The sequence below is a fragment of the Bacillus rossius genome, chromosome 1 (assembly GCF_032445375.1).
Source record: "Bacillus rossius redtenbacheri isolate Brsri chromosome 1, Brsri_v3, whole genome shotgun sequence".
Taxonomy (NCBI): Eukaryota; Metazoa; Arthropoda; class Insecta; order Phasmatodea; family Bacillidae; genus Bacillus; species Bacillus rossius.
In genome coordinates, this window is record NC_086330.1 from 108,049,073 (window position 1) to 108,075,820 (window position 26,748).

General features: G+C 36.1%; 1 protein-coding gene across 2 annotated transcripts in view; it reads right to left on the reverse strand.

Moving 5' to 3' along the window:
• Positions 1-26,748, reverse strand: part of LOC134529416 (UDP-GlcNAc:betaGal beta-1,3-N-acetylglucosaminyltransferase 7-like) — an 81,849-nt gene that overhangs the window by 24,881 nt on the left and 30,220 nt on the right. Inside the window, exon 1 of one of the 2 annotated variants that reach the window (XM_063363476.1) lies at positions 23,578-23,748. The exons of the other annotated variant lie outside the window; for it this stretch is intronic. The gene's annotated coding sequence lies outside the window, so the exon portion shown is untranslated. Of the gene's footprint in view, positions 1-23,577; positions 23,749-26,748 lie in introns of those variants that run through there. 2 annotated transcript variants of the gene reach the window in all.

Below are 26,748 nucleotides of genomic sequence, written 5' to 3' on the forward strand. Positions count from 1 at the left end.
AGTCTTCCGCACCGCAACGAGAAATCACGTCCTACTAATAGATTGAGTAATAAAACTGGGAATAAAATGATGAAAATAATATTAAATATTTTTACTCTTAGACACAAATCAACTTTTGAAATCGCAATAACGACAAACAAATTTTTAACTTACTTCCTGAAGAAAAAGTGCATGTCAAACTCACTTTGAAATTCTGTAGAGAAAAAAAATGTCAGGAACAAACAAGTGTTCCCACCAACGACACATCGTCAACTTTGTATTCTAGGGTTCACGTCGTATTTAGTTACACTAAATATTACAGCATATTATTACTTTCTGGCACTTATTACATGTTTAGCATTTTATTTTTTAAATATTTTTTTAATAACTTTAACGTTGCATAATATGATGAATAAATATACACGAATGAACTGGAATCCCGTTCCGAGTTACATACAGACTGTTTACGAGCAGTGTAAATTTCTTAGCTGTTGCAACAGCGGCCTACAGGTGGATTCAGACTGCAGGCTTAGTCAGTCATGCTGAATCCACCTGAGTTCAGATTTTATCGAAGACAAGTGCGGGTGGTATGGAAGAACTCAGTGTGCACTGACTGTTGTGCTCAAGGTGTCAGTGAAATGTATAGCTGGATTCACGGGCGAAAATCTGTAGGATTCCCATGAGGCCCGCGGGATAACGTGAAGATTTTGCAAATGCAAGCGGGCCCCCTCCGATGGGCTTTTTTTATTTCAGGGAGGTTCGGGCCACCCTGAGATTCTCCCCTCCTCCCGGAATGCACACATGCAGCTGGAATTAATTTTTAGCCAAGTACGTCATTTGGTGCTGTATTTAGGCTGTCAAAGAAGATACGAAATATGGCTGCTTTGATAATTGACGATAACTCCTTTTTATTGTGAAATAGTACCCATCTACAACGAAATCCCTAAATATATCACCACTACTGTTGGGGATTTTCTATACAAACTATCAAAATAATTTTGGTTTCGTCACTGTCACTAGCTGTTATTGTATCATACGAAAACATGTATGTTTTGTGTATTAATTTACGGTATTCATCTCTGTCAAAAAAAATATCTTCTTCGATAATAAAGTGTAAGCAAGGTAGAATATAAGGCTAATTTTAAAATAAAAATTGAATAAAGTATTTTTTGCTTGCAGTAGTTCAAATTTTTGAATTAATTTATTTGTTTGTTAAAAAAACCTTCTAAAATCAAAGAAACTACCTACTTCCTAAATAGATAAATAGCGCTTTAAGAGTTCACACGCTTTTATACATATTTAAACGCCAACATTTCAAATGTAGGTTTCACATAATGATAAAATCTTATCTATTTTCATGGTTACGCCTAATGGAAATAATACACAACAATTCGTCATATGTTTTTTATGCTTTTAATAACTACTCTACACATGAGCAAATTTCAATATACATAAAACTAAGGAACTCTGCATTACATTTTAAATCTGTGCACGACACTAAAAGAAATTGAAGCATAAAGTAACATTTATTTTTTAATTAATAAGTATTTCATCAACGTGAGCTATGCTTTCATCTCAATGAAGCCACGCTACACAGAGGAAGTGCACATTTATTCAGTCATAACAACAGACCCTCCGGATCACAGAGTAAACGAATGAATGGAATTCATAGCATTACCAGGGTTTTATGACATATTTTCGCTTCTACTCAATCGCAACATCTCACTTAGCATGTATAATGATGGTTTCAGTAAACATAACATAAAAAATATTCGCCCCATGTACAGTAGAGGAAACTAAAATGTTTGGAACACTGTAAACTAATTGTATTGTCATTTTTGTAGTCGCTCGAAGCGGCAAACTATGTATTATTGTTCAATAAAACAAAATATTAAAACAAACAAACAATAACATTACGTTCAGACAATTCTTTACGTGAAGTGATTGTAATAAAATACACAAGACAGTTTCTTAAAAATACACACACCATTACCAAAACACAATCCCATAAAAATCATATAATATTCCATGTCGACTTAAAATAATTATCTATTATTCACCATGATAATTTCTTGCGGGTAGCCAGCAGCAAAGGGGCACAATTTTTATTCATTTAATTAACTTTGACCAAACTTGTAAAACCTGGCATGAGCAAAGTAAGCTAATTCACAATTTTATTTTGCGTCACAATATTAAACATCAACTAGTAATGAATTAAGAGTTTGCTTCGCTTGGTAGAACATCGAATATAGTCATCTCCAGGTATTAAACTGAATTTTGAAAGAGGGACTCAAGTTTCTGAACAAGTTGTTGACTTTCCTGGTGATCCATCGACAGTTCGTAAACGGTCTCATCGTCGGGATGTCGAGCTTGGGACCTTTTTCCTCACCATAGACCCGTGGTCTGTTCTACCATTCGCACAGCTATCCCAACCTATACAAATAGCCGAGTGATACTACTCCCGTTGCTTCTATCATGGAGCTCGCCCGCAGTCGTACTTCCCTATCCAGCCTGCGTAATACACGCGTCCTACCTGCTAGCCGCCAAGAACGCGTCCATTTGTGAAAAAGCCTCACCCGCCAACAATACTAACTCATTAATTATAATATGCAAAACATAAAAACATTACATATGCGATAAAACAAAATTTGCTGCTGTCATAAGCCGAAGAAAAAGAATCAAGTTGAAATACCTATAACATAGACAGATAAATCTAAAATAGAGTTATCGATAGTAATGTTTTAATAAACAGAATAATGTATGTCAAATTACACTAAATACGTGTTCTTACTGACAACCGAATTTTAAAATAATATAAATTACTTTTTTTTCTTTTTCAACCATAACCGCATAGACGAAACAATACTTTTGATAAAAAATTTTGTATAACTATACGACAGGACTAAAAGTACATTGTACGTAATAAGTATTTGCTTATAGGAATTAATGCTGCAGAATATACGAATAGATTCAAATGCATAGATTTTAATATATTGTCGAATTTATTTGGCAATATGCATGTTCAAAAGATTGAATTTGAAATTAATTATCTGTTTTTAACTACAAATATAATTTTATCATATCCCACTTTCATTCAAACTTCAGAGTGTCATTTTCAACAACAAAATAGCCACAACTTCACTTAAAAATATTTTAACTTGATACTTATATTGTATAACTTTTGATGAAATTAAATGTTAAGAGTTTCATTTAAGTTCGAAAGGAAACATAAATATAACGTTCAAAATAAATAACAAACGTTTTGTCTAGTTAGGAGTTCCGCGTCATGCAAATAAAGGAAAGTTAAACTTTTCAGTATACGGCTGCAATAATTATAGAGGAAAATGCTATTTATTCATTAATTTTAATTCCCGTTTGAAGAAGAAGAAATCGAAAAGTGCTATACCGAAAGTATGAAGTTGAAGTTCAATATTGCTTGTCAAGTAAGTTCAAGATCAAAATAAAAAAGAAGAAAATTTGTTTTCTTGAATCTACTTTTTTCAGAAAAGTATACATACATACAATATTTTTTTTAACTAAAATAAACATTTTTAGTGCTTGAGTATAAATTTACTGAAATATTTTTTTAGTTAATTAATTTTTTCATGCGAAGAAATATTTAATAGTTAAAATCACGATAATATAATTTATTACGTTTATGTATTCTAAAAGCTTATGTTAAAGATCGACTATATGCTATTTAATTTGCCCAAGAATTTTACTGCAATAGGAGAGCATTGCAAATACACAATTTAACTAATGTAGGTATTATCACAATAAGTTATGTTCATAAACTATATTAAAGGGAAACAAATATTTATCATTTAATGATATGCAACTTTTTCCTTTGAGGTAAAAATAGAGGTATATTTAATGTAATAAGTAAAAACTCTCATAAAATTTACCGAAACTAATATTCTTCATTGTCCGTCATATTATGATGACAAACAGTTTAAATCAACTAAAACATGAAATAAAATAGTAAGGTTAACCATGAGGTGTGGAAGAAATTAGAGATTGCTTTGTAAAAAGTGTTAAAAATTTATCATGAAATATTGTGATTATTATGTTCGTACATAATGTAAAAAAAAATTCAATACATGAAATTCAACACATAGGTACTTTTATTGCAAGTTATTAAACATACCTATATTTTAAAAACACATGTGCGTATCTAAGTCGAATTGTTATGTAATAAATGATGAAAAATAACATTACCAACACAACTTCCCTTCCAAATAACTTTCACCCAAAGATAAGGCCGCGGACAAATTATACACACTGGTCGCACGAGGAGCTGAAATAAGTCTTATAAGAAAGCCGGCCAGAGTAATTCTTTTCAAGCCAAAGCTGAAAGTAATGGATGTTGTTTGTCTAAAGCAGGTAGTGAAATGACATACAAGTTTACAGAATAGCCATATAAGATCTTTGACGCTTCTTATCCCGCCAGTGGACTGTACGCGAAGAACCAACTGCATCATGGCCCGCCGCCAGTTATATACTTACGTATGAATACACTTGTAAACGATGGTTTGTATACTTATGTATGTTGCCGACATAGATAGGTATTCTTTGGCAGCTCGATGTGGATTCATTCGAACACGTTTGCGCTAAACACGACATATTTTTACATAAGAGTGACATCGCGCACTGAAAAAGGTTGCAGGTCTGTAACGCAACAGTGATACAAATATTACATAGTTCGAACATTTTCTGGAGCAAGACATTCACTTTGGGTAATGCTAAGCTACTTGATAGGTACACTTTACCCGCTTTAAAAGTGATAACTTAAAAAAAAATGTGTACATGGAAAGAGACTCAGCCATATGTTTATTGCTGTTGTATTTGTCATAAACGTACTAAGTTCAATACGGCCTGTAAGTAGAACCCATGTTTTTTTACGACTTGTGTACAAGCTGTGGTTGTAAAGCGAATTTATATTCTTAGTTAACTAACGTCTATCATAACAAATTTGGAATAAGGCTACCGTAATTTTTTTTCTAGATTGCTATATATATATATATATATATATATATATATATATATATATATATATATATATATAAGTATTACTACAACGAAAATATCTGGAAATAAAAATCAAGGAAAAAAGCATGAAAGATTACGGATTATTTTTTTTCAACAACAAATAATTTATGGTTTAACTGCTTTGTGTACTATATAAAAACATACAAGCTTTCAAAATTTTACAATTTTTTTGATTATCCATTATATAGTTATGTTTTGTTTTAACTCATAAATATTTAAGTTGATTGCCAACGTCACGAGTGTACAGTAATTTATTTCACACCGCTCCGGGTTGCAGGTAAAGAAACAGGCGTGAAAAATGATCAGAAACGCGTTCTATTTATTCAGGCCCTTTAATTGGGTGTGACAGACCATGTGCCAAATATGTAACAATTATAAGTAGGTGAAGTATTAAACAAAAAGAACTTGAATGCAAAATAATGCATCTAACAAAAATAATTTGCAAGGTTCTTTCGTGGATGTTGTAATGTATGGGCAATAAATAGTTAATTAATTTTGGTTTTTGGATAAATTAATTGTGGTTAGTAAAATTGTAATAATTTTGTATAATTGCTGTAAAAAAATTATTTCCTGCCCTTATTAATTAATCGAGCTGTAGAAATAAGTTTATCTGAAAATTTATGTAATCTTCACTAAACATTGCCACTATTTATACTTTTTAACTTCAAAATGGTTTTTGAATTTTGTAATTAATAACGTACCATCCATAATTACATATGTGAGCGATCGGTCACTGACATCTTCAATACTCCTCGTGACTCCTATATATACTTCAGATTAGCTTATTTAATATAGATCTTCCCTAGTTTTTATTTTTTATTTATCATTCCATGAACATTTTTAAAACAGAGAAGACCATCAGATATCTATCTAACCAAAAAGCATAGAAAAATGACATTTAGTTTTCAAAATATGAATTTTATTTTAGTTAAAGATACATTTTATATAAACCTACATTTTTAAGTATGAAAACGTTTGTAAATAGTTAACCATTTGGTTAATACCACTATAAATTTTTCTTCAGCGTTGTAAGATGTGTAAAATCATTTTGGAAAACTGAAATAATTTTAAAAAATATTGGGTAATATAATAATTGTTTTTAGAATATTTATTAAAAATAGAAGGAAAACACTGAAGTGTATTTTCATGTTAAAAGTTAAATATAAATTTTGTCGAATTAGCTAGCGAGACTGTAAAGTCACCAATATATAGTTTGTACGACAACTTTCAATGTGTTGATTGATCAGTTTCAATACTTAATTTCGTAATACATGATCTAGTATTGTAAGCTTTAGGATATTAGTAGTTTTAAAAAAAGCGATGTTTTAGAGATACACGAATATACACACAGAGTAAGTCGGCACATGGTACTGTGGCGAGGCACACTAAAAGCAATTATGAGAATTTCTTTAGGTCACGGGATTATCTTACCTTTGCGGCTGTGGGTTGTCTCCCTCTCACGCACCCACACACACCCAGGTAGCCTGCCTCCCCTCCGGGCACTGGTTCCCTCATCCCGCTACCTGGGCTGTGGGCTGCGAGCTGGCTTCGCCGAGCGGCAGCACGAGACGGTGGAAAACTTTCAGGATTTGCAGAAATTGCGGAAAAGAAATCTCGGAATTTAAAGCGATGACTATATGTTTTAAATACATGAATTTCTTCAGAAAAAAATTATCTTTTTGGCTAAACTTGTACTTTTTTTTCTGTCATCATCCTAAGCAGTATAAAATGGCCCCAAAGTTGGACAAGTTGGTGATTTTTTATTTCATATTTTGATAGAAAAAAACAAAAATGTAAACGTATACAGACAATTCGTGTAGTATCTTCTCGTGGGTGAAAAATTTTCAGATTCGTAGTGTCGATCAATAAAGTCCCATCATTATTTAAAAAACATAGTGTTCCGCTAACTTCTGAAGCTACTAGGGAGGCCCCTTAAAGCCTGTTTCCGGACCGGCTATCCTATACTACTTTTAAACACTCATATAATAATGCAAATTCTGATTACCAGTTAAGATTTTTTGTTTTTTTAGCAATATATACATCAAAATTAATTATTATTTGTATTTTGATGGATTAACTATGTAAAAGTGCATTGAGATAATACATGCAAATGCTTTTTTTTTTGCGTAACTAGGAAATCGTTATGTATGTTCAAATGAAGGATGCAATTTTACGAAACCATATATATTTATGGTATAGGCCTACGTAGTAGTGGTATGCAAAAAAAAAAAAAAAAGGAAGGGGGCCTACTACCCCAGCTGCCCAGAGGCCCACAAATTCTCTCAGCGGCCCTGCGCCTGTCAACCTATACACCGACAGTTCTTCCACTATAATTAAGCGAGTAGATATTAATACCATAACATTAAACTATATAATATAGTAAAAAAACAATAATACTAATAACAAAAAACATAGTTTTAGTTATGCTTATTTAAAGTACCTCTAAGGCATGTTAGCACGGCCTCGCCCACGCAACATGCATTTATTGTCATAAGCTTAGTTTGTAGGATGTTTAATTTTCTTCCTTCTAGTTATAGGAGCTGCTGTATGGAGCGGATGTGAGTGGTTCGTGTTTTCATTCACCGCCAGAGGCGCTTGCGTTTCTGGCCATCAAATCCCAGTCCCGGAGAAGACAACAAAGCGGACCTTGAGTCCAAGTGCCCAATCCCCGCATGGTAGACTCTTTCTACTCAGACCCACTCTTCATCCAGACCATCCTCTGTTTCCTGTACTTTCCTACATTTAATGCATGCAAACTTTCATCCCGCATGAAAGTGCCCAGGGTTTTCCCTGTGTCTATGCAGGTTTTACCTGGGCCCAACTAACTAGTAGTTTACCTCTCCCTGCATGGCTAATCCCAGCATGACTAAGGCGTGATAGGCTTCGGCCTGAGACGCACTTAGATCCCTCCCTAACCCGGACCCCTCCCAAACACTTAGTTTTTAGTTAGGTTAGGGGGAAAAAAAGAAAATTTGTATAAAATTTTCATTGATCATTTTGGAGTATTGGAGAACATATAGTATGTTATGTACATTAAGTTCGTAAAATGGTAACTTTGTTTCCAAAATATTTTCAAAAGAACAAGTTACTTTGATATCTACTTATGTCTGTAGGTTGTGCCCAAATGGATTTTTCAACTTGAAGCATTACAATCGTATACAAAATATAACTTTAAAATATCACAGATATTTTCAGATTGAAGAAAACTGACATAAAAATTTAGACTTTACATGTCTTATTTAAGTTGATGTAATAAATATTTACATGCTAATGTACAAGATACACGCAGTTCCCAATTATAAGCAAAGTTTTCCAATGTCATATCTTACCAACGATTATTAATTTACATGTACGAGTAAAATAATACGTTGCATTTATTTATTATTCCAAAAAAAAACTATTATCATCGACCTTCAAATTGGCAAATAGCATGTAACAGCTACGAAAAATTGTACTTTAAATCGGTTTCAGTTGTTTATTTATTTACGCTGTGGTGAACCTTTACAATCACAGCTACCTACGTGATTGTTTAGTTTCGCGCCACATTCATGTTGTTTTTGCCTTTCGCGCTATTGTATCAGCATTGTGAATTCTATTGAAATAATGTATAGTACAGGTAGAAAGATTCACAATTTTATTATTGATATCTATTCTTATAGTTAACACAGTATGGATATCCATCAAACGTTACACAGTAAAAATAATTTATTGTAATTCTGGATTATTGATATTTCTGTACATATTACGCCAAATTGTTAACTGGGGAAAGGCTTATATTATTTACTAAAACTGAACGTTTTATAACATCTATTTTAATCGGATTCTAACCTAGAGCCTGTTGCTCTCTCACAGTAATCGACTACGCTATCGGAGGCCATATGTGAACACAAGTTAGTCATGAATAATTTAAATTTAAAAAAAATCAATAGCAATAATGTACAGTATAGTAGTAATAATGTAAAGTGATACCGTCATCGAAATATCTAACTTTATTTTTATTCTAGATTCGTTTCTTGCGAGTTGCATGTAACCTAAACTTTGTTTTCTTTCCTCTTTGTTGTTTGACGTTGACAGTTTTCCTTTTGGAGAAAATAAATATTGAAAGGAAACAGCTGAACATTATGATGTAAGACCATAGAAAAGAGAGGGAGACAGAGTGAAAACAATCCGGTCACGTGCAGCGATTACTCCCCACAAGTGTGGTAGCTTACTGCACGCCCTGTGTCGGGGATGGAAGGAAGGGCCAGGCATGCCACCCTGACTCATCTTTACCTCACCCCGCGCCAACATGGTGAGGGGGGGTCTACGGCCGAGAGCGCACCACGTGACGGACAACCAACAAGTGAAAAACAGGCCGCAGTAATACTCGTGCTTCTCGGAAATTAATGCGGCGACCCTATAATTTTATTGGTGTAAAGTGTGTAGAAAGGTCCAGCGCATGCCCTTATAAACGTGCTACATAAGTCCCATGAATAGTTTGTAAGATATAGCAGCATGAAAACCTCATTTATGGATATATTGAGGGGTAATAAAATATTGTTTTCGATGTGCGATTCATTTTGAAAAGTTAATTAGGTCATGGCCTGATGTGTGTGTTTTTTTCGTACAGAAACAGATTTCGAAAATTTTTCATAGTTTTCTGTAAAACAAGGAATTTCAAACACTCTGCAATGCTGTTCACAAGCTAGTTAGACGGGCACCTTGAGACATGTTGTTCAGCCAGTCCCGCGGGCTAAACTACATCTCGACCGAATGAGATGCTGCTTGACTTGGCACTGCCTATGGCGAGTGTGGGCAGCTCCAAGGCAGGGCAAGCCGGGCCCCGCGCCAGCTCTTTACATTTTTATTCATTTTTGTTTGTCCAGTTTTCTGTTGAAAATATGGAGTTGGTGGGAAAAGCAAAATTAAATGTTTGTTATCTTGTAACTTAATATGCTGGTCAATACCAATTTCAATTAATGATTTTTTATTAAAGAAAACTTAAAATAAAAATTATGGCAATGTATAATAATGTAATTATACTGGAAATGTGATCGTTAGCATTTATAAAAATTGACCCGAGATTAATTTATCAGGAAAGGTATCAAAATATCTACTTAATAACAGTGACTGACGCACAGCTTAAACCGGTGGGTGTAGAAGCTTAAAACTTTGCATAGTAGTTCCTTATATAACGTAGGTGAGCACTAGGAAAGCATTTTTGAAATTTCGTCCCCATAAGGGGTTAAATTGAGGATTAAAGTTGATATGGAAGTTTGTTGTTTTATCGACGTTTTTGGTAATTCATCAATTATTTTTTACCAAAATTTAAGTCTTTTCGGAAGTCGACATAATTGATTTGAACAATTATTGTGACGGATAGACGGATGGACATTCGTATAAACGGCTGAATACGTACATATTCGCTCATTGGCGGCTTCGTTCCTGAAGCCCCACTCCTTAAAGTCTTCACCCCCAAGGAGGATATCATTGGGGGCTTCACCTTTAAACCTCGGTAGGGTTACACCATCTGGTACCAACCCCATTGGTATTTTCATCAATTTCCCTCTCTCTAACTTGTAAAGTTGTTGGCTTTACCCGAGAAACTCCTTGGAAGGATTCGCTCTAAAATATTCTATTAAGGGCTTAGCCCTCAAAATATTCCTAGTGGGTCTAATTCCCTCGAGAATACATTGCCCTAAAACTCTCGCATGGGGTTAAATATATAAAAGTGTACATGAAGGCAAGGACTTTGGTACATATACAACAAGCGTAAGTGTGCTAATTTTGATGGTTCTAGCTGCCCAAGAAGTACGGAAAATCGTAAACTGTGAAGATGTGTAGTAATTATATGTTTACAACTGTATCTATAACCTATATGGAGTGGCGAAAAAATATCAAAGAATTTAAATTCAAGATCTTTGCTGATTTTGTACAGTTGGAAAGTTTGAAAATTGTATATTTCCATTAAACGTGGAAAATATGTGATACATATACATTTTAGTATATATGTATTAGTAGAGACCTGCAAAATTCGCGGATTCGATGGCCTTCAGGATAGACTGCACATACCCCTGTACACTCGGGCAAATAACGCAAGTTCATTGGCTGCCGACTTGTAAGTCGTCTCAGCTGGGTTGTCTGTGATTCGATCCTTCTGTGTTTGAGGGTTTATAACTGGTTGAGATTCGTCCAGATGAACAGTAAGCCAATAGAAAAATTATCTAAGAGGTATGTGTGTTTGAATTCTAGCCTATCACCCAATGAATGCAGGTCTCTATGTATTAGATAAAATTTAGTCTAAATACAATTTACACACAAGGACAGCTAGCATCATCAGATTTGACAGGCATGTTTGCATATTGAACGGCTACAAGCTTGTTAAATTTGATGGTTTTATAGCTGCCATATAACATAAGTATGGGAAAACATAAAAGAATGTGTTGAAAATTTACTCCAAATCTAAGATTTTAATTCTATCTAAGGTATAGCAACAGAAAGTCATATGAGCAAAATTGTAGATCTCGTCAACATGGACATGCCCGCCGAGTATGAAGACTTTACCTGTCCGTAAAGCGTGGAAAATAATTGAAAAATTACGTTTTAAAAAATTCATTATACTTTGATCTGAGATTCAACCGATGGAGATACAACAAAATGTCACGGGACCAAATATGTATACGTATACCAAATCAGTTTGGATTGTGCAATCAGAATTTCTATAGGTCCTACCGTTTAGTAACAATAGGCTTACGCCGAAGAAAGGGGCGTCAAGTTTGAAAATTATTACTTTTTTTTTCAGTCGGTTACTGTCAAAGAGCTACGAGCTTGCTATATTTCAAGTTTCTAGCTCATCTGAAAGTGGTTTAGAATTTGTTTATATCAATCATTGTGTGTCAGTGAGTAAGTCGCACTAGGGGTTATATTTTATTTTTTTAGATTTTGGTATTTATTGTGGTGGTCATTCAGTGTTATGCTATTTATCATTTGTACATCGAATCTATGTATAGCTGAGACAATTGTTTTATGAAGTGGCGTCTTTTTTTTTTTTTTTTTTACATTTGGTTCAAGGCCCGCATTTTTAGTACAACATTGGTCACTTAGGGGTCTAACATCGAACGTACAGTCGGAAGGACGTAGGTTCGTATTCCACTCATCCCGATTTGGTTTTCCGTGGTTTTCTTGCGTTTGTTGCGTTGTTGCGTCCCTTGCGTGGTTTGTGAACCTCTGTCCCAATATCCCTGCATTCTGTTAGTTTTATGTGTTCGTCTCTAGTGACCTCGACGGCGGGACGTAAAGCCGACATTAATTTCCCACCTAGGACACTATAAAGTCTTTACAGTGCCTTCCTTATTCATGCCGTGTGCGTCACCTCTCTACATTAGGGGTTGCCATTTATTTCATGGCGAAGCAACATTATTAGCACTTATTATGGGTGCATAATTACTGTACTGACTGAGCTGTATTCAATTAATTTGTTACTATTTCAACTTTTGATTCTGGACAAGTATTTGTTCTGTTATTATTATTTTTTGCATGAACTGTCTAACTTGCAAAGCAGTGTTTTTTTTATTATAATTATTTAGTCTCGATCTCGCGCGGAATGTTGATTATTTCATTTTAAAATTGTCATTGCAATTGAAGGGTTAAGTCCATTGTTGGTCAAAAATGAGTAAGTGTGGCGTGTGAGCAATATGCAATACAGCAGCGCTTCTCTTGGTGCAAAAACCATAACTGTGTGGACTTATCTGAATGAGATATGGCTGTTTGCCAATGAACCTTATTAGGGGAAGGTCGGGCAGTACCGGACACCTTAGGTTTTCTTTTAATAAAAATATAACTTACTGCAAAAAATGAAATGTACATATGTCTCTGGAATTGTACTTTAATTATTTATAATGCCTAATAAAGAAAATGGGCCAAAACATTTAGAAATATTAGTATTTTACATTTGAACAAACAGTGGTATTTGGAAGTTTCAGTAAACTGGAGGGTTATATCGGACAGTCATTTCCCCTTCAGATTTTTACAAAATACCGCCTGTAAATAACATTTAGGTTTTCTTACAAACATCACACTTATAAAATACAGCATCCCCTTCAAGGTCAGCACAGTTTTCATGTGCCCATCCTTTACATATGGTACATTGTATCCAATCCTCACTGAAATTTTCACCGCAAATGATACAGTCAGTAGTCTCTTCGTTTGTTGCACATGGAACTTTTGGTTGGGGTGTTCTATGCATTGATGTTTTTCTGAGATGTTTCCCTTTTAGTTTCTTAGTGGTTTGCGACTTTTGATTCACATTCAACTTGCATCTTTTTGCTTCAAGCTCATTTTTGTATGGGCTAGATGTTAGAACTTCACTTCTGTCTCCCCGTCGTTTTCGTGAGGCCAACTTGGCAACTGCACTGCTAGGAAGTGGAGAAATTTGTTCTACTACATTGAAGGCTGAAGTGTGCAGTACAGTGCTTTCAGAACCTTCCATTCTGGAGCATGATGGAGTTGACATTTGCTGTGTTGTTAGACCTACTGCTTGATCTGAAGTTGAAGGCTCTGGTGAACTCTGTCTTCGAACACACGGTGGAGATTCTTCTTGAACAGTGATTGGTAAGTCATTCAAACTAGTATGGAAATCCAAGTCTGTGAATATGCTACGGTTGAGTGGGTAAATTCCAGTGCACATGAATGCTGATTGAGCGAGTTCCATTCTGCAGACTTTTGCTAATGCATAGTTAACCAGTCCAGCTATGTCCTTGAGAGCAATTTTCAGCTTTGGATATTTTCGCATCCACAAAGAACATGCTTCATTGAAAGCATTCTTAAATGGCTTCATAACTACTCTGTCCAGTGGTTGCATTTTGTGAGTTGTATGAGGTGGTAAACTCAGGATATGGACGTGGTGGGAACGAGCAAACAGAATCACTTCTAAGTCCTTGTGACTTGAATGACCATCAACAATTAACAGTGTAGGGTTCTTTTCACTTGGCACAACTCGTTCAACAAATAATTTGAACCATTTTAGGAATCCATCTTTGGTTATCCAACCACTTTGTTGTCCGTCAAACACACTTCCAACCAGAGCATCTTTAGTGAGATCCTTATCGATGCGAACTCTGGGGAAAACAAAGAGTGGGGGAACAAACATGTCTCCAGAAGCATTGATGCATAAGAGAACAGTTACATTTCTTCCTCTTTCGCCTGATGTTAATTTCCCCACTTGTTTCTTTCCCTTTATTGTCATGACTTTCAGTTGATTGTTGTGAACACAGGATACCCCAGTTTCATCTGCATTAAAGATCCGCGATGGACTAAATGAATATTTGTCCATTAATTCAGTCAGCTTTTCATAAAACCGATCAACTTGTTCTTTATTAAACCCTGCAGCTCGCTGCAAACTTGTGGATTCTGCAGACCTTAGGCTCAAATCGGGGTGCCTCTTCATGAACTCATAATAGAAGTCTTTCCCAGCCCTCTCTTTTTGCTTATTGAAGCGATGATCAATATTTAGGTGTTCTGCCAAGTCAAAAGATAATTTAAGAAATTCATCTCGAGTTAATGGCATGAGTTGTCTATCTAAAGCTTTAACATGGTTGTATAACTGCTCCTCGTGTGCATCACTGAATGTATTACTGAAAGTACCCATGTGTGGTTTCATAATTGCCTCATTTCCCGAACCAAGTTTAATGAGTCGATCACCTAGTGTACTCTTCGGAACAGAAAATTGTTCACTTGCTTCTCTAATGCTCATTTCTTTATTTATAACATGCTCTACTGCTAATTTCATATCTTCTTCTTTCCACCTTCCCCTTCTTTTCTCCATTTTCTGCAAATAGAAAGAATACTTGAATCAGAATAGACGGGAAATTACTCTACCATTGTGTCCGATACCACCCGCAACCGTCCGATATAACCCTCCAGCAGGTTGTCCGATATTACCCGACGGACATGCCATCGAAATTACGTCATAAAATATTTAGTATTTGTCGCACACAGATGTTACACTGTATGGTAATATATAAATGGTTAGTACACAAGTTACTATACTTAAACTTATAAATATCGTACTTGTTATGTTGTAACAACCCGGCAAAGTTATCTTCGTGCAGAAGATCTTGGCCTAAAATCAATAAAACGTAGCACTACTCAACAAGCAGACAACGCACGAACTCATAATGGCGACACTGCGTGTCCTTCACAGAGACCTACGAGACAAACGACCGACTGGTGCTGCCCCTAGCGCGCACCTCTGGAAACTGGTACTGTCCGGTATCACCCGCTGTCCGGTATTACCCGACCTTCCCCTATGTGCTTGGAGCATGACTGGGACTAATCTAACTATTTTTACTCAAAATTATACAATTATGGACTTGACTGGTTCTTGCAGCAAATCTCTCAATTTTTTAAGGGGCCCGCCTAGTCATAAGTGTATTTGTGTTAGTGAGTTACTGAGTTGGGATAATAAGTGCGACATTCGCTTGTGCTTCTAGCGCGGTATCGCCTCTAATCGCAAGACTGTTGTGGATAAGGCAACTATGAGAGTTAAGCAGGAACCATAACATTAAATGGAGTATAAATAAAGATAAATGTGTAATGCATGTCCGTTGAGTGCTTTCAAGTCATGTCTCAAATATAAAACACGCGTTTTAGCTATTTTCACTCTCTTAAAAATACAGTTTAAAAACTAAATACGGAAACCGAACTACTTATCCGCCCTCAGCGTATTCTTAAATGATTTTCGTAAACTGACCACAATTGGTTATCTTGAGCAGTTTTCAAATCGCATGGTTTCTCCTGAAGCTCTGCACACCGTGTGTTTGCCCGGGGAAGGCGAGGCCGAAGTGCTATTCCTGTCAGTTTATCACGGTAACACGCTTGAATTTTATGTTTCGTCTGAAATTTTCTCAACGTACGTTTACTTAATACTATCTAATAGCTGTAAAAAAAAAAGTCACTTGTTCATTAGTACCATCACTTGTGAGACCTTTTACGGATCAAAAAAAAATATTTTAATATCTAAATAACTGCTAAGAAAAATTGTGATCAACCACAAATGAAAAATCTATATCTGAATAATTTTACAAAAATGGCCCTTAACTAATAGTAATGACAAGAAAATGAAATAACCAACTGAGCCTGCCACACTGTAAACACATCAAAATGTAAGATATTCACTGCCAACATACCACGCTGAATGTTTACCACTTGACTTTTATTCAATATGTAAGTGCGTGTCACATGGAAGTAAGGCCCGTTCTACAATGACACATACGATCAGAGTTTCTACAACAGCGCACAGTCGGAGACAGACCCGTACGTATTAGCTCGACGATGCTGAGCTCTTACGTTTACGTTGCTCCGTGCAACCAATAGAAGCCGAGTACTTGGTAGCCGTGTTTGTGTATGTTCTAAATACGTTAAAAATTGTTTCAAGTTCAAGAATATCTTGTGTTCTGTTCTATGTGGTTTATTTGTATTATATGTATAAATTCTGCCCGTGCTATAATCTCTAAGTATATATATATATATATATATATATATATATATATGTGTGTGTGTGTGTGTGTATATATATGTATATATATATGTGTATATATATATATGTATATATATATAATAGGTCAATATTTCGTAACATTGAAATACAATCTCATTGGTTACCATTGGTTACGTTTCCGTGCATTGTGGAATCATCATATGCGATTGTGAAATGTTCCTGGAGATCCGTCTCCGTTTACGTGCCGTTGTAGAACGGGCATAAATACGAGCCCCCGCGTCTAATCAGGCGCCTCCTCGGCTGGATGGCCGAGCAAAGCCTGCGGCGTGGCTTCAGCGCGTGAGAGTCGATGAGGACAGAAGCGAGATGACGCAGGATCCACGATGACGTAATTGGCGAAGGAACCCAAATGGCTTTCGAACAGCTCAGTTACCTTCGAGTATTGCCTGTGTGTAGACAGCTAATGAGTAAGATTGTCTGAAGGTCGCTCCCAAGGTCTACTTCTATTGAAAGGCTTCTAACTACTCGACGAGTACTGGCTTAAAGAGTGACTAACCCTACGCGGAATTGCAAGGCGAACTATAAAAAGGCTGATATGACAGAGATACTTGACGAGAAATGCTACAGATACAAAATTAAATGCTAAAAGGGCGGATGAGTATAAAGACTAACTATTTCGAAGAAAAACTACCTATTTCATCTTGAAATTGTATTTCTAGAAGAGTGGAAATGGCTGAAACGCGTGTATTCAGAATAATTTTGAGACATGAAACTCCCGGTACAGATACGTGAAAGCACTCAAGGGACTTGCATCGCACCTTCGTTTTATTTCTCCGCCATATAATGTTATGGTTACCGCTCTTATCTCATGTTTGACCTAAGCACTAAGATAAGACTGCGCGCCAGTCCACAGCCTTGCGCTTAGAGGTGACACTGCACCAGAAGCACCAGCGAGAGTCGCACTTATCATCCCGCCTTACTAACACAGACACACTCCTGACTGCGCGTATTGTATAACTATATCAGTTTGAAATAAGCGCAAATCAACCTGATCCCAACTTTTCAACATATTTGAACGTCTCCTGTGGAAATAAATCGTGTAGGGTTTTTGTTATTTATCGGACAGCATTGCTCGATCGGCGAAGAGGCGTACCTACTATGACTAACGCGCTAAGACAAATATTGATTTCATAAGGATCGCAATGAAACTAGTATAAGTTGTTAATCTTATAAAAAAAGGCGCTTGATTATTTTTATTATTTTATTACTATTTTAGGGTCCACTGAATCGATGTGACTAGTTCCGCTCTCATCAGCACTCCTCATCTCAAAATATATTATGGGTCAAGGGTTTAAACTCGGAGAGCTAAAGAATCACAGGCTATAAGTTCAATGGATATCACTCACACTCTTCTGCTCCTGTATATGCTATTTATTTCGCCATCGTTTCAAGTAAATTTAATGGAATTTCTTCTGATATGTAGAGTAAATAATTAAGGCATCAAATTATTACCACTAATTTATTTAATTTAATTAAATTCACACTCATTATTTCTGAACCCACCAATTTAGGTGCTGCCAGTTACAGTTTAAATACATTAACTTATATTTCCATTGCCTTCAACCTCCTATCAGACTCGTATTTCGTACGGAAGGTTCAAAACTGTCATACTGTACCGTTGTAAACTCCACAAAATCCATCCTAGTACAACAAAACCACGACCCTATAATTTTATGACATAATAATGCAATAAAGATAGTAGCATATTCCACTCCCCACTAAATTTTTATGGTGAAATTATGGTTATTTGTCAATAAATAACTTTGCTTCAGCCATTTTAACACGTACGAGAATCATTTTATTCTATCCGAGTGCCTGAAACGGGTTTAGGATCTTGTCAAATTATTTTAAATATTGTAACACATTGCATTAGTTTATGTACAACATACTATAAAGTAACTTTTTTTTTTTGTGTATAACAGAATGAGGATTTTGATCAATAAATATTTACACACACCAGTATAATGGTGTAGAATAGGCTTCTTAAAAAAAAATCACAATAATATACTTTTTTTGTGAAGAAAATCATCTTAAGCCCTGTTATTGCTGTAGGCTTTATTAAGCATGTTAAAATGGCTGCATTAATGCCTAAAGAAGCTACAAGTTCCTTTAATATCGCCCCAAACGTTTTCTTCTCCCGACTTGACTCTTCGATTGTTACGAGGGAAGGCTTGGGAAGTAATGTGTGGGATTTTTGTATCAGATTTGGATGACATGGATGCTGCTAGGAAGAAACAAGCAGGCGCGTTCCAATTTCTGTATGTGTATTTTAAATAAAACAGGTACCTAATTGTTTATTTTTGTGTATGCATTTTTATTTTAACATAAAATATTAAAATAATGAAAGGAATTCGACGTGGCTGTGATGCAAAGCTGCATAATTATGAGGAGAAAAATATTTTATTTTGAAAATATTTATAAAACTTTGAGGAACATTGTTCCCGAGAGAAATTGTTACGTTGTATTTCAATTGTATTTTAACGTAAATTTTTTTAATAAAGTACCTTATGCAGTTGTGTTTGTAATCTGAAACTGTACAATTACCGGAATACTATTGATTTTTAAATTTTTAATTATAAAATATTGATATAAGGTGGATACACAATAAGGAACAATTACAATTAATACTTATTTAAATGTATTCTGAAAAATTAAAACTGTGATATTTATACAGTAACTCGCACTACTATGTTTTATTTACCAAACATGTTCACTGATTAATAAAAAATAAAAAACAAAATCATGCATAGCTAGTTGTAACTAAGGTTAGCACCCAGCATACACAAAACTGGCATCGTTTCAATAATACAAGAAATAGAACACAACGTTGGCACTGAGGTTATGTTTGTGAAAGAAATGTCAATCACTCATTCGATTCTGCCACGGAAAAGATCCTTCTGCACTACAAAAGTAATCCGTAAACTTTTCTCTGATCGTTAAAGCCGATCTGCTCCACCTGTTTGCACTATAGTTTCACCTTTGTCTAGTCCCACAACATTCAGAGTGCTGTCAAAGTCTATGCCATCCCTCTCTCTTACAAAGTTGTGTAGTATGCAGTACGCCGTCATAATGGTTTCAGTATTCCGCATGTTTACATTCAGCGGCCTGTGAAGAATACTCCATTTATTGGTTAGAATGCCAAAAGAGCATTCTATGTAGCGTCTTGCTCGCGAAAGTCGGTAATTGGATATTTTCTTCTTCTGTGAGAGATTTTTTTCCACCATATGATCTCTGCATGTGGGTGGAAATAGCAAATGCTTAGTCACCAACGAAAGTGAAGGGAAATTGATCTCCATCTCTGGATATTGGTATGTCGTTAGGAATGTTCAAAGTGTTATCTGTTACTCTCTGAAAGAGCTCACTGTTTTTATATATCGATGAGTCTGATGCTTTGCCGTGTGATCCAGATCCAGTATCAAGAAATGTGAACCTGTAGTTAGAATCACTGAGTGCTAATAGTACCATGGAAAAATGTTTCTTATAGCAAAAGTACGTAGATGCACTGCCCGCTGGTTGAATAAGTCTCACATGTTTACCGTCAATTGCTCCTATGCAGTTCGGGAAATTGGCTTGAGTCTCAAAACCATCTGCGATCTTGAGCCATTCTTCATGAGTTAATTGAGGAAAATAATGTTCATGTAGATGCTGCGAAAGTTACATCTATGATAATCTTCTGGGCAGTAGAGGTTCCACATCGGAAAGTGTAGTGTAGATCCATGAAAGAGCATCCAGTAGCAAGATATCTAAAATAAAGAGAAAAAAACTTTTTTGTTATACATTTGCGCCTCTAGTAGCGTTTGCCTTGAGAGTGGTTATCTCATTTTAAAATGTAGAACATGTTAAAACACGTGAATTTGCGAGTTACCGAGGTTAGATGTTTACACATCACTGGTCAGTTTGAAAGACTCGCCCAGATTTTTTTAAATTTGTATTCATTTTTTATTTATAGCTGTTGACCTACATAGAAGATGGAAAAGTTGGAAGAGAATTTGCTAAAACCAAAAAACCCAAGTCAGGATCTTCAGCAAAAACTGGGCGCAAGGAATATATTTATTTCAAGCAGCTCTGTTTCGTGCTGCCGGTTTGTGAAATAAAGACTTGTGTACCAGAAGAGGAATTGACTGTTGGCCAGGAGGTAGAGGGGATAACTGAAAAGTATATGCATTCTTCAACTTCTCTTGCTTCGAAGAGGAAGAGATCATGTGCTGCAGAAGAGCAACAGCTCTTACAGACATTATCTCAGAGTCTACCAAAGAAAACAGCACAGACAGAAAATGATGGCAGTGGCAGACATTATTCACTGAGCCTTCTACCTCATTTGAAAGCACTCCCAGATGATGCCAAGCTTGATTTTCAAGTAGAAATAATGCATACTCTAAAAAGGTACAGACAGGCTGCATCTTCACATCCCCATTATCCAGTTTCTCATTTACACCCAACTCACCCTTCGTCGAGCATGGTATCTCCACATGATTTTCCTCTCCAACATAGTAATTCATGCACCTACCAGTAGACGACCTCGACCAGTCATTCCAATCAGTCAAGATTCGTTCAGCACAACAATGTATCCCACAGCAAGTTCTTCAGGCACGAATCAGCTTCAGCAATTTCGACCACCATCGACAGCAGCATCCAAAGTCGAGTCTTATGACTCTAACATTTGTGAAGACTTTTTTTTAAATTCAATTTTTACAATATTTCCATAAATTATGAAATTTTGTAAAACTAATTTTTTTCTAGTGTGTAGTGTTCACTACTTTTATTGCAGTTATGTTTCATGTATGCATTTCTGACTGAAATTTTATGTTTATTTATTCAATAACTAGTATAAATATTATTTAACAGTTTTGATTAGCTATGTATTTTAGTGTACTTTTGTTTAGTAACGAAAACCAGATAGGGGTTTTTACATTTTGTAAAATGTAGTTTGATTGAAAAAGCACTTATAATAAATAAAACATTTTCCCAATCTCTTCAAATATAATAAAAAATTAATACCCATCTTAGTGTTATTGCAAGTCTCTCAGCAGAAATACTTCTCATATTGGTGTCGGCCTTCTCGATGAGAACTTTAAGCAAGGTATAAACCCATACAAAAGAATATTTTCTCATTCGAAAATAGTTAAAAAAAAAAAAAAAAAAAAAACAACTTTGAAGTGTATTCATTAAGCGTACTCATTATAGTGTAGAACTGTCCGTTAGCCAGCCGGTCGGATGTTATTGGGTGCATCCATAATGATCGCTGTTGCCTACGACGACGTCGACGACGTACGAGGAGATCAAAGAGAAGAGCTTCCTCGTCGGAGTCCATGACCAAACTACTTTCCTCTGTGGCGCCACATGGACTTCCCCGAGTAGCGACACTCAGTAGTGATACTCGATGGCTTGTTCAGGCCACTGAGTGGCCCGTGTGGAAGGGGCCTAATCATAGGCGTGCGCAGGACTTCAGTATTGGTGGTGCCAGATTACACAACAGCCCTGTCATTTATGGACCCCGAGCCCGGAAAAATTTGGTTTTGAAAGCGCAAAATGGTGCTATTTAAGGTGTTTCCGAACAAAAACATTAAATACACAGATGTAAAAAATTTTACATTTTTTATGACAAATTATGGCTTTGAACGTTATAATCACCAGGAAAACTACTAAAATAATTACAGTTTTAAGCTTTGTTGAGCCATAAAGTAAATTGCACAAATTTTTTGCACGGAATTCATGCTGGTGGCTTTGAAAAACCGTACTTACATGTTTTCTTAAGACGCCAAATAAATGCTAGAAAAAACATTCTCAAATGTTAAGTTTTAAAATCAACAAATCAAGGGAGTCTTTGTAACATACCTTAAATATGTAAAATATTAAAATAATAAAAATACACAAATAAGAGTGGGCAAAAGTTTTAACTTTTGGAATACAACAAAAATGTTTTGTCGGCGACTGCATATGTCACAAATCTTTCAAAGATAACTGCATAAAACTCATCGAGTAAGCCTATCCTTTTAACTAACTAAACTCTCTCTCTTTTTTTAAATAAACCCTGGCGGACGGCGGCTATTATTCCGTGCGCCTGCCGAGTGGAGTGAACAGTGGACACCGAGCGCGCATTCTATGTAATTCGAGGAGAACTAGGAGAAGTATTTACATTTCTGAAGTTACGTAGCCGCGGCCCGCGTGTACAACACAAGTAATTGCAACTGGCTTGTTTCCGTGTGTATATAGTTGGTTCGATTGATAATTGATATACTGATAGTGTTATGAGCACATAACCTGTAACTCGACACGATTGGAAAACATATTTTTTTTGGAAATAATACGGAATTTTGTAAGTATGTATTATTTCTGCTTGTAAAAAACAAAATAACGTTAACCCTAATGGTGGTGCCAAGACACCTGTGGCACCTACCGTGCGCACGCCTATGGGCCTAATGCTAGCGGAACGGACAGTAACTGCTGTGTCCTTTCTCTCTCTCTCTCTCTCTCTCTCTCTCTCTCTCTCTCTATGAGATATAAGATGTTACAATGTTAAAATTTAAATAAATATTAGTGCGGGCGACGTGTTTTCGTTTATGTACGACGCAGTGGCATCTGGTGGAGGTATTTTGTGGGTAAACTGTCTCATCCATCCCCGACCTTAAGGCGGGGGGTCCGGGGGCCCTCCCCCGGAAAAATTTGGCTTTCTAGGTGCAAAATGGGGCTATTTTTGCAGTTTTCATGGTAGAAATATAAAATGCACTTGGCCAGCAAAAAGGTTTTCCAGGTAATGGGCAGCCTGTTAACCACTCATTTTTCGAATATAAATTACAATTAAAATGTCTAACAAAAGATTTTCCTGTTGTTTTTATGTCTAAATAAGGAGTCGGTCTCCCCACTGCCAAACACTTTTTTATCTTCAAAAGAAAAAGAATTAAAATCAGTACTCAAAAAATTGCAAACAACGCAGTGGCTGTGTTCTCGGCTGGGGCCAGATTGAGAGTCCTGCTCCATCCCGGACAGCATACGCTGCGGAACTCACAGCTTACCTTGTTGGCACATGGACGGCAGTCGCAGATGAAGTTTACATTCTCACTGGCTAGCACTTAAAACGAAAACAGTAAACACCAAAACAGAACAAAATGTTCTTAAATGGACAGTGTTGCGCAATGAAAACTTGCCTTATAAATTGTAAAAATAAAATTTGTACTGGTATTTGTTGCACGACGCGCGCACACACATCTTAAGGCCAGCTGTCTGGGTAGAGCGGGCCTTGAGCGAACATTGCCGAAGTAGTCTCACGAAGATACGCGAACCCTTCCCCCCCCCCCCCCCCCTCCGCCGTGCCTCCACAACCCGCCCGGCTTTCACGTTATCATGACAACCGGGTGACACGCTACCCGACGCGCCCGCTACGGTGATCGCATCGCATTGGCACACGAGATGAAATTACCAGATAGCAAAAATTATTACTTTACGCCAAGCAACATAACAACAGGGTAAGCACTGCTTACCTAGCTTCTATTGAATACACGCCACTGGTACGACGTAACCACCTAGACTCCTACCAGCAGCACAACACTCGGGTCCCTGAGGGCGGATGAGTATAGTTATGTTTCGGTATTTCGTTTTCAAATTGCTCTTTAATTAAGTGAAAATTGCTACGAAGTGGTAACTGCCCTGGGAAGTAGTAAGCAAAGCCTGGGTCCCAGTACTGTCCACCATTGTTGGAGTGCACCCTGTGACATTACAACCAGATGCCGCCACTGTCATCTTTACAGATGTTCCTTTAAAAATTTAACCAGCAAGACGGAGGGCTTTATATATTACAGTGCAATTTATGTGTTTTTTTTTACAGCCACCCAGATACAGACTGACAGCATCTCAGTTTTAAATTAGTGATCTTGTTGATGCTGAGCGAAAACTGTATCCTGGTAACACTTGCTCCATCCCCGTTTGGCCTGCCGGCGCGGCGGCCAGACCAATTCTCACGGAGCTTCCAACATTGCCTTATCTTAGATTTTACACTAGTTTTGGTTTGGGTTTTTTTATTTTGCAGAAATTGTTTACTTATTTTGCCTGTTGTAAATAGTTTTTCGGCTTGTTTCTAGGCGTCCACATGAAATATGCTGTGTTAATGTGATTGTGATTGGTGCTTTTCATATTATTTTAATTTACAGTTATTTTACTTAAAATTTACTGTCCACAAATTGTGGCTTTCGGAAACTTAAATGTATTTTAGTTTGTAATTTTTTTTCTGTACACTATCTACATTGATCATTGGGTTTTTCACGATTTTCCTAGTAAATCTGTTCTCTGGGGTGGTTGGGGTGGGGGTGGGGGGTGGGGGGGTGTCTGACCCCAATTATTAAAACTCAGATGCAAAATGGTAAGTTTTGGGTTAATCCATTGTCACGGGTGTGACATTTGCAGAGCAGTTTTCAGCCTTCAAATAATTTATTACAACGTTATGATTTATTTAGCTTTAAATAATGGTCACACATTTGTACTACAATGCCAGGCGATCATTTTGAGCTAATTGGTTTTTGTTTTATTAGGTGGTTATTTTGATTCAATAATAGGGAAAGTTATGTCACGGGTGTGACAAAAATAGACAGTTCATTTCACTTCCATTAATATAATTTTAAAATTCTGTGAATTTATCAGAATTAAAATTTTAAAACTATGATACTATAAAAATGGATTTCAAGACAATTGGGTTCAAGCCCATGAAAATTCAATAACTATTACATCTGGTTACTAAAAAAAAAGTTATTCTGTCACGGGTGTGACACACTTTTGTCACGGGTGTGACACTTACAAATTCACTCTATGAAAAAAATATTTTCAGAGTTAACACAGTAATGACATAAACAGGAACTGATAATGTACAATTCTGGCTTGTTTTCTATACATGATATGAAATTATAAATGAAACATCAACCTACAGTATATTGAGACAAATCTACTGCGAATGACATGGTGAAGCAGCAGCCCTTAATGTGCCACCTGGTAATGATGGTTCTGGAAGTTTCATCACAATATCACTGGCTAACACCAGACAAATATCACTTTGTTGTTGAAAGAAAAAAAAAATCCAGGAATCACTTTTCTTACGCAGAAATGTTATATGAAAATCACTGAACTCTTTACCCTAAATTTGACCAATAAAGTATTTCTTGGAATTCTTACTTGCAAATTCTACCAGGACAAAGTCATTCACTTGAAGGGTTTCTATGTTTACACCTACAAACAAGTCAGATGCATTATGATCTTGATGATCTGAAAGTTCACTAGAATTCTCTTCTGTTTCATCCACTTCAGAATCTGAATCTGTATAAACGTCCTCTACCTTGATCTTGAAAACTTGGCAAATATCAAGTTTGGAGGTACTTGTGTGTCTTACAAGTAGACTGTTAACGGTGTTCACCTTGAAAATATGTTTTGACTGCAATGCTGGGATTGGTCTTACATTTTCCCATCTCTTTCCTAACATTTCCCTATTCTCTGCAATTATCTGTGACATCACTTAAACAGTGTTTACAGTTTCGACAACAGTTTTCGCACATTCAAAAAAATCTACAGCAGAGTTCACTATACATTTTATTGCCTTTACTGCATTCCAAACCAGTCTCTTCACACAGCCACCAATTCCATCAACAGCCCCCTTCCCATGGGATGTGGCAAAGAATACCAACTCACCCTCCATGTCAAAATCAGGTTTCATGAAGCAGAGATTGGAGGGTGTAAATTTATTTTTAAATTGAGCTGCACACCCCATCAGAAAAAAATAGTTACTTTTTTTTTATTTGTGGAAACTGTTTCTTTAACAGAGCAAAGATTTTAACTTCTGCTTGGACATCAGTTTTTTTGCACTCTCTCTTCTTTTCTTGTCCCTTTCCCGTTCCTTTTGCAAGTGTATTTCTCTCCTTTCCATGTCCTTCTTAAACTTCTCACGGAGCTTTCTTATTCGATCTGTTGAACTCATTTTATCTGAAAAACAAACAGCGACATTTTGGTGATCTACAGATGTACTTCTAATTAAGTTATAAGTATGTTATTTTATGAAATAACGGTTAAGTGCATAACCTCCATCTGACATGTGCAATTTTTACTACATCCTGCTCAAATAAGACAAAAAAATATTTGTATATATCTTTTCTGTTATGGGTGTGACAATCAACTAAAGTTTTACTTAATTCCCAAATCATTGAAAGATA